At 34.9% G+C, this 13,370-nt stretch overlaps 2 protein-coding genes across 4 annotated transcripts in view; one reads left to right on the forward strand and one right to left on the reverse strand.

Moving 5' to 3' along the window:
• LOC138711798 (cytochrome P450 4C1-like) overlaps positions 1-13,370 on the forward strand; it is a 391,497-nt gene that overhangs the window by 244,909 nt on the left and 133,218 nt on the right. The gene's annotated exons all lie outside the window — the stretch shown is intronic.
• The window catches only part of LOC138711799 (epoxide hydrolase 4-like), a 123,343-nt gene that overhangs the window by 78,086 nt on the left and 31,887 nt on the right, over positions 1-13,370 (reverse strand). The gene's annotated exons all lie outside the window — the stretch shown is intronic.

Genomic DNA, 13,370 nt, shown 5'->3' on the forward strand with positions numbered 1-13,370 from the left:
CTACACAGACTAGTAATCATTTTAAGAACATATACAATTCATAAGCCAAACTATACAAACATATACAATCAAATTAGTTCAATTTACAAACTTATTTTCGTTAAGCTATACAATTCATATGAAGTATATTAATTCAATTTATAAGCTTAAACAATTCATCAGTTGATCTATACAGTATACTATTCAATTTACAGTACATACAATTCATCAGTTATGCTAAACAAAAAAAAAAAAACAATACATAGTAAGCAGATTAAGTCAATATAAAAACATATTTTAGTTGAGCTATATAAAATTGTACATGCCATTTAAGTAGAATAATTCAATTCACAAGCATAAACAATTCATCAATTGTGTAGAAGGTATGAGTATGTAGAAATTTGGTTAATTCTTTTCTGAACCTTTTCTCGTGGTTCTTCAAATCTTTAAGATAATTAGGCAGTGCATTGAAAACTGTTATACATGAATAGCGAACTCCTTTTTTAAAACAGCTTAGACTAACAGAGGGTAGATGAAGATCTGATTTATGTCTTGTATTAAAATGATGAATGTCTTGATTAGTACTGAATTTATCTTGGTTCTTAATATACAGCATCATTAGGGAAATAATGTATTCACAAGGTAAAGTCAAGATTTCTAAGTTTCGGAAAATATTTTTACATGAGGTCCTTTTATGCACACCGGCCATTATTCTTATAGCTTTCTTTTGTAAAACAAAAACGTGTTTAGCTTCAGAAGAGTTACCCCAGAATATTAATCCATATTTCATTACAGAGTGAAAATATGCAAAGTATGACATTTTAAGTAAGTTTATATCACCAATAGTAGATAAGGATCTTAATGCATAACAGGCAGAGCTCAATTTACGAGTAATACATTCTATATGCGTTTTCCAGTTCAAGTGATTATCCAATTCTAAACCAAGAAACTTTGTGCTTATAGATTCTTTGAGATGAGTTCCATTTAATCGAATACTGTAGGAAACCTGAGCGCTATTGTGTGTACTAAATTTGACTGCACTGGTTTTATCAACATTAAGTGCTAGTTTATTTGCATGGAATAATTCATTCATTAGATTCAGCACTGTATTAGAAGTGTTTATAAAATGATCGTGTTGTTTGCTTGAAATAATTACACTTGTATCATCTGCAAATAAAATTACATGGGATGAATTGTTTATGGTCAAGGCTAAATCATTAATATAAACTAGAAACAACAATGGACCTAAAATTGACCCCTGCGGAACACCATGTTTAATATTTCTAAATTCTGAATAAGTAACTTTATGACTATTTGGTACATTTATTTCTACTTTTTGTTTTCTATTTGATAAGTACGATGTAAACCAACCCAACATCTCATCTTTAATACCATAAAACTTCAATTTTTTTACTAATATACTATGGTCTACACAATCAAATGCTTTAGCCAAGTCACAAAAAATCCCACCTACATGTAGTTTCGAATTTAATGAATTTAGTATTTCATCCACCAAACTAAAAGCAGCATTCTCTGTCGATTTTTGTTTTCTAAATCCAAACTGTTCTAAAACTAATATATTGTTGGACTCCAGGTAATGATATAATCTATTATACATAACTTTCTCAAACACTTTTGAAAATGTTGTTAATAATGATATGGGTCTATAATTAGCAATAGTACATTTATCTCCCTTTTTGTATATTGGTTTTACTATTGGATATTTGAGTCTTTCTGGAAAAATACCACATTGCATTGACAAATTGCATAGATAGCTTAACGGAGGGGATAATATTTCAGAACAAGCTTTCAGAACTTTACTTGGAATTTCATCATATCCAGAGGAATATTTTGTTTTTAGTTGTTTTATCACATGCATGATTTCTGCTGCGGTAGTGGGAATAAATTTGAGACCTAAAAACTCAGTGTTAAATGCATCAGTTAGGTAACCAAGTGCAGCATCTTCTGCACAATCTTGAATGTTTAAGTTCAGAATAATATTTATATAGAAGTCGTTAAAATGATTTGCAATTGATTTTGGGTTATCTATTTTACTATCATTGATTTTAATGCAAGTAATATTTTCACTCTTTGAATATCGATTAGTTTCATTTTTAATAATATCCCAAATAGTTTTAATCTTATTATCTGAATTTTGTATTTTTTCATTCAGATACATTTTCTTTGCATCTTTTATAACTTTTGTCAAAGTTTTACAGTAATTCTTGTAATAATTAAGAACATGAGGATCATCACTATTCCTACTCATTAAATATAAATTCCTTTTTCTAGCACATGATATTTTAATTCCCTGAGTTATTCACATGTTTTTACTTTTAGATTTTTTCACCACCTTGACTGGAAAACATTCATTGAAATAATTCGTAAATGTAGTGAAAAATGCATTAAATTTAGTATTAATATCAATGGTATCGGTACTATATACATTTTCCCAAGATTCATTTTGTAGACATGTATTTAAATGATGAAGAGATTCAGCATTTATAATCGTTTTTTTTTATTTTTAGATTAACACTTTGGAATTTTTCACTCATATTGAAAACACTTAGAATTTGTGCATCGTAATCAGACAGGCCATTGACTAATGGTACTGTTGAATAGGAATTCAATCTACTTTTATCTATAAATATATTATCAATGGCAGTACTACTTCCAGCTTGTGTTCTGGTTGGAAAACTTACTGTGTGACTAAGATTATAAGTTTCAAGAAGTGAGTTTAGTTTTCTTTTACGTGAGCTTTCTGATAGATAATCTATGTTCATGTCACCACAGATTACAAATTCGGTATGTGGTTTATAAAGTCTTTTCAATAAAGAATCTAAGTTAGTTGTAAATTTCTTATAATCTCCCATTGGCGCCCTATGAACACATAAGATAATTAAATTTGATATCTCATAACCAGTTTGTATTCCACAGATTTCAATATCTTGTTCAAGACAAAAATCAGATATCTCAATTTTACTAAATAATAGATCCTTTCTGATAAAAATACAGGCACCCCCTTTTTGGAAGACATGTCTACAGAAATGAGAACCTAATACATATCCATGTAAAGACAATTTTAATATTTCCTGTTGCTTCATATGATGTTCAGTTATACATAATATCTGAGGTTTATGATTTTGAGTTGCTAAAGAAGTGATCAATTCATCCGTTTTTTGTTTTAATCCCCTAATATTTTGATGAAAAATAGTGAAGTTACTGTGTTCATTACTATAAACATCAGAGCATTTACAATTTAGTTGAACTTGTTTCAAACACCTTACTGGTGGGAGGTTTAACCTAAAAAAGGAAAATCCCTAGCATTAACTAACACAGGAATATTACAACTCTGCTTTTTAACATGGCTGCCTCTGATGCTATTAGCAATAAGAACCGAAAGGTGCTCCTTACCTCTACCATTCAGATGCAGGCCATGTGACGTATATTCATACCTTCTTATAGGGCTTACATCTATCAAACCAATGTGTGATGCCCCAGGTCTCATCAGAGCCCACTCAAGTCGCATATTCACACTCCGCACCCTCTTGCGAAGATACGGCTTGTCGTACCTGCTGAAAAGACTGAGAAATCCCACTTGGTATGGCTGCTCATTTCAATTATGTTGTTGACATCTTTCTCAATAGAATAGTAACAATCGTTATCAATACTATTACCTGGCCCACCCACTATAACTACATGATCCCTCTTAGAAAAATCTGAACTCAATTTCATCATATCCTCAACAACGTTCTTGAGAGGAGCATTAGGCTTATATACACTAGATACTTCAAACTCATCGCCCAGTTTCGACTTCAAAAGTGAGGAAATACCTCTTGCATGGTTGCTTCCTAAAGTCAATATTTTACTCTTACAATCATTAACCTTATCTGTTTTCTGACTTACCTTTACTAGTGTCGATACTGGGTGTGTTTATTTTGGCTGAATGTAATAATGGATTATAAATGATTTTATCAGCAGTAATCTCACTTGAGGTTTTGATTTATCTAGAGAAAATCAAAACTCGAGTGGGATTTAATTGACTATTACAAGATTAGAAGAAAGTATATAAAGATTAGAAGTAACAAAGTACTCCAATACAATAAAATATTAATTGGCTTACGAAAATACAACTGTCTTCAAATGTATTATTGTACCATCTCAACATTACGCTAGATGGCAGTAGTGTTTTATGATTATGTTTTTTTTATTACCGGTATCAGTTGTGCCAACTATGGAATCATCATTGAACTCTGTGGACTGTTACTAGTCAAGAAGGCTTTGTTGATTCAGTTTCATTTTTATTAAAACATTTGCATTCCACTTCAATCATCCGGATCCCAGTAATCAACGTCACTTGACAGATTATTTTCAATAAATCTTAGTATTAAACAATCTCTGATACGTGACTATCCATGGTATCATATAGCAGAAGCTATAACAAACATAACCTAAATAATATAAACACGTGTTAGAAAAGTTTTAATTAGGGATGATCAAATAAACAAGAAACGTTTTAATTAACGATGATGAAATAAAAAATAAACATGAATAATTTTAAAAGAAACAATTATTGAAAGTACAATTTTCAAATTTGAATGTTTTAGTGGTTGGTGGTTCAGTTGATGTTATATTGGACATGTGCGTAAAAGAAGTGAACTCGTTGATGTACAGTTTCCGTAGAAAAGGATGAGACGATTGAATATTCCTAAGTCTCAGATGTAAGACACTGCGCATGATCAGAGACCAGAGCACTGATACACAAGATAACGAATATTGAGTTACTTAAATTCAGGCTATTTGGTTTGTTACTAGCATCGTTCCGAAATGCACTTCAAAAACTGCAAAAAATATGATAATATTACGTAAATAAAAGATAAATATATACATAAATCGTGTAGTTAAATCGACAATGGACGTTCATGACTACATCGACACTCCGCACAGAAAGGAAAACTTTCGTGTCGTTTCAATAGCTCAGACAGTAAGACTTCTGTATGTCGTGTAGAAGAGTGCGAGTTCGATTCCTAGTCTACACAACGATTTTTTTTTGTCTAAATAACTTTGAAATAGCTAAATAACGTTGAAATAGAGTTTTACAAAGTCCTCAGATTAAGTGTTAATGATCACAGACAATACAAAATTACAAGTTATATTATAAACGTAAATCTAATGAATACATTTATACATACACACACATACAATGTAAACGCATATATATTAAAAACTAACAATTAAAATGAAATTAAAAAATATTCCTAAGCCACACAGACAAACTTTTACAAAGGTTTAGAGTCCTTAGGCTATGTCATTTGTTGAGTAGTTACTACAATATTTTATTAGTAGCTTTCCCATGTGTGTAAGAAATGCACTCGCACAAAACAATTTTTGTTAAAAGTGTGGCTTTGGATTATTTCATTCTCACCCCTTCAGTTCATTTTAACTACTTTATCTATGTGTTTGCAATAGTGTTTAATTTAATGTGCATTCAATTTTATTCATGTTATGATTGAATGAAAAAGCACTGTTGCAGTTATTGTCTAATTACATATATTAATACTAATTATTAAATGCATCTGTTAAGTAACAAATTGCAGTATCTTTTGCAAAATCTTGAAGGTTTAATTTTAAATAATATTTCTGTACTATATACTATAAGACATTAAAAGAATTTGCAATAGATTTGGGATCCTCTACTGTATAATCACTGGTTTTAATGAAAAAAATATTTTCTTTCTTAGGATATCTACAAGTTTAACTTTAATAATATTCCGAATAGCTTTAATTGCATTATCTGAATCTCGTGTTTTTCTATTCAAATATATTCTATTTCCCTCTTTCATAATTTTTGATAAATTACACTATGCTTCTTGTAGTATTTAAGAACACGAGGATCATTACATTGCAACTCATTACATATAGATTCTTCTTTTTAATACATGAGATTTTTAAGTCCCTGCGTTATTTACATGTTTTTACTTTTGAATTTTTTCACAAGATTGAGTGGAGAACATCCACTGAAGTGATTCTGAAATTAAGTGAAAAATACAATACATTTACTGTTAATATCAGTAGTACCAGTATCATATACGTTTTTCCAAGATTCATTTTGTAGACATAAATGTAAATAGTCACTAGATACAGTATTTACGACCCTTTTCAAGTTTTTAAATTAATATTTTGAAATTGTTCAGTGACATTGGAAACACTTAGGATTTGTTTATCATGTTCAGACAAGCCATTTATTATAGGTTCTGTCGAATAGGAATTCAGTCTAATTCTGTGTACAAAACTTTTATCAATGGCTGTGCTACTTCAGCTTGTATGCTGGTAGGAAAATGACTCTACGACTAAGGTTTCTAGTTTGAAGGAGTGAATTTAATTTACTTTTGCGGGAAAGTTCCGAGATATAATCTATGTTTATGTCACTACAGATCACAAATTCCATATGAGATTTCTGAAGAATTCAATGTTGGCTATAAATAGTAATAAATACTGTAAGAAATATGAATGATTGTAGTTAGAAGTCTGATTTACATTATAAAAAGCAAGAAGTTACATTCCTCGGCAAGATTCGAACTTTTGATGTTTCGTTTTGTCGTCCAACGCTTAAGCACGGGCCTATTCAGTGCTTATGTTAATAACCTAGAATTTAGCTGTAGCAATGTGGTGTCACAACTTGGGATTTGTTTACTTAATTTAATTAGATTTAATTTGATTAGTTTCGTAACAATAATTGGAATCCTGTTATATCCTGTTATTTAAATATTTAATTTAGGATTGATTTATTAACTCTTACTGTGCAACATGCCCCTTATTTCAATAATTCTATAGCACGTTAAATAGTCATTGTCTACACTAAAGTATTATCGTCATCCCTCATTTCTAATCGTAATGGCGAACCGACGTGACATGAGACAGCGAGTTATAGCTCTAGTTGAGGCTGGATATGGGGCTAGATCTGCTGGCCGTTTGGTCGGTGTTCCTGGAAGTACAGCCGAGAGGGGGTTCATCGTTACCTAAATTCAGGGGAGGTCGAAAATCGCCCTATTCCTGGGCGTCCCCGGATTTCTTCATTGGAAGAGGATGCTCTCTTATTCGAGACAGTTCGACTGGACCCCTTTCGGACTGCTAACGAAATAAGAGCAGCATCTAACTTTCCCGATTCTTCACAGACTGTGATCAGCAGGTTGAGGAACCGCGGTATTAGGAGCGCAAATGGAAATATTGGAGGAAGCACAAGCTGTCAATCGTCTTGCCTTCGCTACCAATCGAGTGGATTTCGATTGGAGAAATGTATGATGGTGTGTGGACAAGATTTCGAGTTAACAGGTGTCTTTTTGTTTTTTTATGGTTTTTGTTTCAGGAAAAATACTTTTAACTTCCAAGTAAGATTTATTCATTTTTTGACGAGGTTCAGCCCACCTGTAGACCCAAAAATTGGGCATAAATTGTTCCATATTTTTCGACAAATTATACAGTCGAGGAACTCAGAAGAAATTAATTACACCTCAATAAAAAAAAAGTTTTACCTGGGATCGAACGCGAAACGTTTCGGTTATACGGTGAAACCGACACGCTACTATATGAGCTACCGAGACAAGACAGTGACAGCAGCAGTGCAGAATGTAGATCCGATAGCAGGCATTTGCCATTCGGTATAGAGAAGCAATGATATTTTGTTACCCGAACTATGTTGTGAAATCGTGGCCTTAAATGGCTGTCTTCTCCTCGTGATCCTTATTCTATCCTCGTCCTTGTTGTGGTCCTTGTAACAATTCTTGTTCTATTTGTCATGGTACTTGTCGTTATACGTCGATATCGAGTGAACCGCGCTGTAGAACTTTAACTTTCGATAACCAAGAATCGTCTCATTCTTTTTAAGGGTAACTGTACATGGTGTATCCCTCAACTTATTCAGGATTTCCGAATGGTGCTTTTCTTTATTAATTCTTGTTCTTGAATGCCAATGAGAGTCATCTTTGAAAGTGCATCGACTGGAGTGGTTTGTAATTTTCTGTTTTTTGACGTCCAGACCAGTGCAGTTTTAAATGTTGGCAAACAAAGAAACAAATGCTAGGGACACGATAAAATTGTGCGATAAGCAGCCATGATTGGTTGAAAGACGTCCTTTCGTATCGTTTTATTGGTCGAAAGTAGTGTGACGTAGTAAAAGTGTAATAGTCTTAATAAACATTACAAATAGCGTGTATTCAAATTACGATAACAAGTAACCAAAATATTCTCAATCAAGGATAGATCAAGTGAAAATATTCAAAATTTCCGTAATATCTGAACAGAAAGTAACACATTCTACTGTACATAAAAACGAACTGACAATAAAAGCATCGTGCCGGTAGCAGGAATAAGCCATTTACAGATTAGGAGATTGTTAAGGAGTGCCTTCTAGCTGCATTTCTTTCATTCATAGTGTTCTGGCCAAGAACAGGTCCTTCACTGCAAACTCCGCTTTCTCCAGTCTTTCCTATTTTCTGCCTTCTTCTTTGTCGCCTCATATGATCCATATATCTTAATGTCGTCTATCATCTGACATCTTCTTCTGCCCCGAACTCTTCTCGTATTCACCACTCCTTCCAGTGCACCCTTAAGTGGGCAGTTTCTTCTCAACTAGTGACGCAGGCAATTCCTTTTCCTCTTTCTGATCAGTTTCAGCATCATTCTTTCTTCATCCATTATTTTCAACACAATTACGTTTCTTATTCTGTCTGTCCACTTCACATGCTCCATCCTTCTCCATATCGACATTTCAAATGCTTCTAGTCGCTTCTCTTTACTTCGTCGTAATGTCCATGTTTCTGCCCCATACAATGCTACACTTCAAACAAAGCACTTCACTAGTCTCTTCCTTAGTTAATTCTCGAGAGGTCTGCAGAAGATATTCTAGCTGTATGTGACGCTTTATTTTCTGAATTTCCAAATCCAAAACAGATTATAGATGAAATAAAAGAACAAATTAATCTGTTCGTGTTGATATAATTTTGTAGAAGAGTAGCTGAGTCCGCACTTCAACTTCAAAATAGGGCCTACCATTCTTTATATTGAATTCTAAATTATAGGTTTCTTCCAGTAAGCAATTCGGAACGCATTCCGAACTAATACCGAACTTCTTTCGACGCATGCGCCAGTAGTGTACGGTGTCAGAACTAGTTCGGGATTTTACGTTGTTGGAACGTTTCTTAAACTCTTCTTCCACGACCTTCGGAGTTTCTTCTCATATTAAAATTACGAGGCGCATCCAGAAAGTAAGTTTCCCTATTTAAAAAGAACACACGCTTTCAGGAAAACATTTATTGGCAACAGGTACAGCAATGTTTCAGCTATTTTTCAACATAGCCACCATCAGAATTGAGACACTTGTCGTATCGTGGGATCAACTTTTGTATCCCTCTGTCGTAGAACTCTGCCGCCTGTGAATGGAACCAGCGTGTGACAGACGTCTTCAGCTCTTCGTCGTTGCCAAAACGCTCAGCGGAGGACAGGAATTTCTGGAGGTGCAAGAAAACGTGAAAATCGCTGGGAGCAAGATCAGGACTGTAGGGTGGCTGATCAAACAACTCCCAGCCAAATTCCGTCAAAACAGCTGCTGTGCGCCGAGCCGTATGTGGACGAGCATTGTCATGGAGGAGCACAACACCTGCAGTAAGCATTCCACGCCTCTTGTTTTGAATGGCACGTCGCAATTTTCGCAGCGTTTCACAGTAACGGTCAGCGTTCACTGTCTCACCTCTTGGAAGGAAGTCAATGAGCAGAATGCCCTTCCTGTCCCAGAACATCATTTTCCGTACCGACAGCGTCTGTTTGAATTTCGTTCTGACCGGAGATCCACTATGCCGCCAATGCATTGACTGCTGCTTGGTTTCTGGGGAGAAGTGCGAAATCTAAGTCTCATCGCCCGTGACGATCCTGTAGAGGAACTCGTCGCCGTTACCGTTGCAGAAATGTCAGTGCTGCTCCTAAACGTTGCATTTTGTGTTCGGGTGTCAGGTTTTTTCGGCACCCACCTGGCACACACTTTTTTGAACAGCAGATGCTTAGTGACAATCTCATGCAACAAGGATCGCGATATCTGCTGAAAATGGCTGCTCAGTTCCGTAATCGTGAAGCGACGGTTGTCCATGATGCACTGCCGCACCAGCTCAACACGATCATCATTGATGAGGGACGGTCGCCCACTGCGCTCTTCATCATGGACACTTTGACGACCTTCGCAAAACTGCCTACACCAGCGGCTCACCATCTGCTTACTCATGATGTTCGGCCCATAGACCTGACAGAGCTGCCGATGAATTTCAATTGGCGCAATGTTTTGTGCATTAAAGAACTTTATCACCGACCGAACCTCGCAGGCGGCGGGAGAAGGAATAAGAGCTTCCATTTCGGACCACTGCTGCCACGCTACTAGCACCAGGCAGGACCTGTCCGGCTGGCATATGATTGATATGTCATAGATCTGTTACGCATGCGCAATTGACACGGCTAATTACGTATACTTTCAAGGGGAAAAAATCGGGAAACTTACTTTCTGGATGCGCCTCGTATATTCATCTTCCTAACTTAATTCTTCGTAAAATATATCACTATCGCCTTCTAAATCATTCATGATGGCCTATTTTTTAAATATTTTTTCTAACCTGCCTAGTCTCGAAGCATTTTAACTATAACTTCAGACTAAATCATCTGCGCATCAGAATTTACAGTTCCTGCTCGTAATCCAGAACCAATTTCACTCGTTCCGAACGAGTTAAGCACGTTGGAACAGGTAACTGAGAGTTCAGTATCGGTTCGGAATCAGTTCTAGTCTTGTTGAAATGCACATTGAGCTACTGCACATGAGAGAATCGATTCTGAACCGTGCTGGAACAAACTTTATGTGTTTTATTAATTAACAACGTTCGCAACTGCCGAGGTTACATCAGCGTTGACGGTGTACCGGAATTTTGTCCCGCAGGAGTTCTTTTACTTGTCAGTAAATCTACTAACATGAGCTTGTCGCATTTAAGCACAAATGTCATCGAGCTGGTCCGGAATCGAACTCGCAACCTCGGGTATAGAAGGCCAGCACTCTACCGACTGCACTACCTAGGCCGACTTTTTATTGAATAATAATAATAATAATAATAATAATAATAATAATAATAATAATAATTTTATAAGTAAAAATCAATAGCCTACTGTGAAATGCATTGCGGTTCTTGGCAAATTATTATTTCTCACTTTGGCTCTCCTCCAATTTCTAGTGACTACCATTTGCGTTATTTAAATGTAAGACGTAAAGAATTCAATCAGTTGAGATATACAAAAATAGATAGTACATATCATACAGATTATTTCAATTTACTAGCATAAACGATATTCATCAGCTGAGGTATATTGTACTAATTTGCAATTTATGGCAAGCAGTAAAAATATTCAATTAACAAACAGCACGAATTACATCTAGACCTACAATGTTTTTCCAACTCCCATATTTTACGTGGGGGCGCTCGGTAACGTTAATAATATTCATTTGAAAGATAATATCTGCAGTGCTCGGGAAAAGTGACATAAGTCAGTTTCCACAAACCTTTTTTGATAATTTATTGACAACTTACACTGGTTTATGTCGATTTGATTTTTTTCTGTATGAATTATTGTAATGGGAGGAATACTTAAGTATTTTTTTTCCAAGCGAGCAGATGTTCCGTAAGTTGTCAATATCAAAAAAGGTTTGTGGAAACTGACTTGTGTCACTTTTCCCAAGCACTGCAGATATGTAGATATGCACTGCCTTATCTTTCTCAAAAGTACAACGCCCCTCTTAAACAATGGTCTGTCATTGTTTTGCTGTTTGGCAGTAGAGGTTCAACTACAAAATTCACATGGAATTATCTTAAGGAACTTCACACTCCTTTTGATTACGTTATGTCTATTCTTATAAGTATTGTCATGGATTCTCTTCAAATATTACATCATCATCTCTATTTAAATTAATCCACTTATATTTGCCTTCAACAATTAACTTTCTTTTTTCTTTAATGTATCACATCACATTATATTGTACATGTTTATTGCATTCAGGACCCTTGTGGTCACTCATATTCTTTGAGCTGATGTCTATAATTTAGAAATAATAAAATATCATAGCTCGGCGAAATTGTTCCAATTGGTACCGGTAGTACCAGACCAATTGCTTGAACACACGTTTGGAGTTGTTTCCATTTATTTTTATTTTGCTTCCTTTGCCAAATTCGAAGAAAACTGTCTAAATAGTAATATGTCGTTTTCTTCTATTACACTTTATCAAGAAACAGGACAAAAGGATAGTTTAGCGAAATTTCTACAACAGTAAAACACACACAATTATTGAATAATTTGTGTGCATCACATCTTTCTTCTTTCTTAATTAAATAAATGCAAAATTAAATCACACTTAAATGTGATTTTACTACTATAACACTACTTTTCTCGCAATATTCTAAAACCGAATTTGTCAATATGGCTGCCATTTGCTTGTAAAATATGCTAGTCATGACAAATTACTACAATTGTGTTATGTAACAGAAATTACTAAGACTTGTCTTGTCGTTTGTCATCCATATATTGGTAAATTGTCACTTGTCACTAGTATTTTTTATGCAATAGGCCCCTGGCCTGTCGTGGGGTTGTCTTTACCTTTACCTTCACATTTTATGTACTAGGTAATAAAATATTCTTAATTTTAGATGATTTAGTATCTGGAAGGGTTGTCGAGTTTTGAGTGTTCTTTTGTTTGTTTGTTGCTATGCAACTGTCGAACGAAACATTTTCACTTACTTCCCCAGGGAAGTACCGGTATAGGCCTATAATGTGACGTAGGCTACGTCTCGTCAAGAGCAACCAACGATATCACGGTAAAATCCATCCATTTATTTCCCTAAAAAAGGTAATAACAGCATACCTAGACCACCTCTGTGGTGTAGGGGTCAGCATGCTGGTCTCTTACTCAGAGGGCCTGGGTCCGATTCCCGGTCGGGTTGAATTTCCTGGTTGAGGTTTTTCAGGTTTTTCGTTTTTCCTCAACCGTAAGGCAAATGCCAGGAAATACGGGCCACAACATCCCTGAATATCACCGGCCTTATTCATCACCGAAATCATATTCATAACAAATCAGTAATACATATACAGTCGCCATCTAGTTCACAACGATAGAACCAGTCTCAACAATAATAAACAGGCCTTCGGATTTCAACCAAAAGATTAACTCGCAATATGACCAAAAATGTTAAAGCGAGTATAAATAACCGCGAGGAATAAAAAAAAACAGCATACCTACGGCAGTAGAATGGAACAAATATTTTACATCACTTTAAATTCCCCGGTGGGTGGGGGGGGGATTTTGAGTTTCGAGAACA

This window comes from Periplaneta americana, chromosome 13 (genome assembly GCF_040183065.1).
Source record: "Periplaneta americana isolate PAMFEO1 chromosome 13, P.americana_PAMFEO1_priV1, whole genome shotgun sequence".
NCBI lineage: Eukaryota > Metazoa > Arthropoda > Insecta > Blattodea > Blattidae > Periplaneta > Periplaneta americana.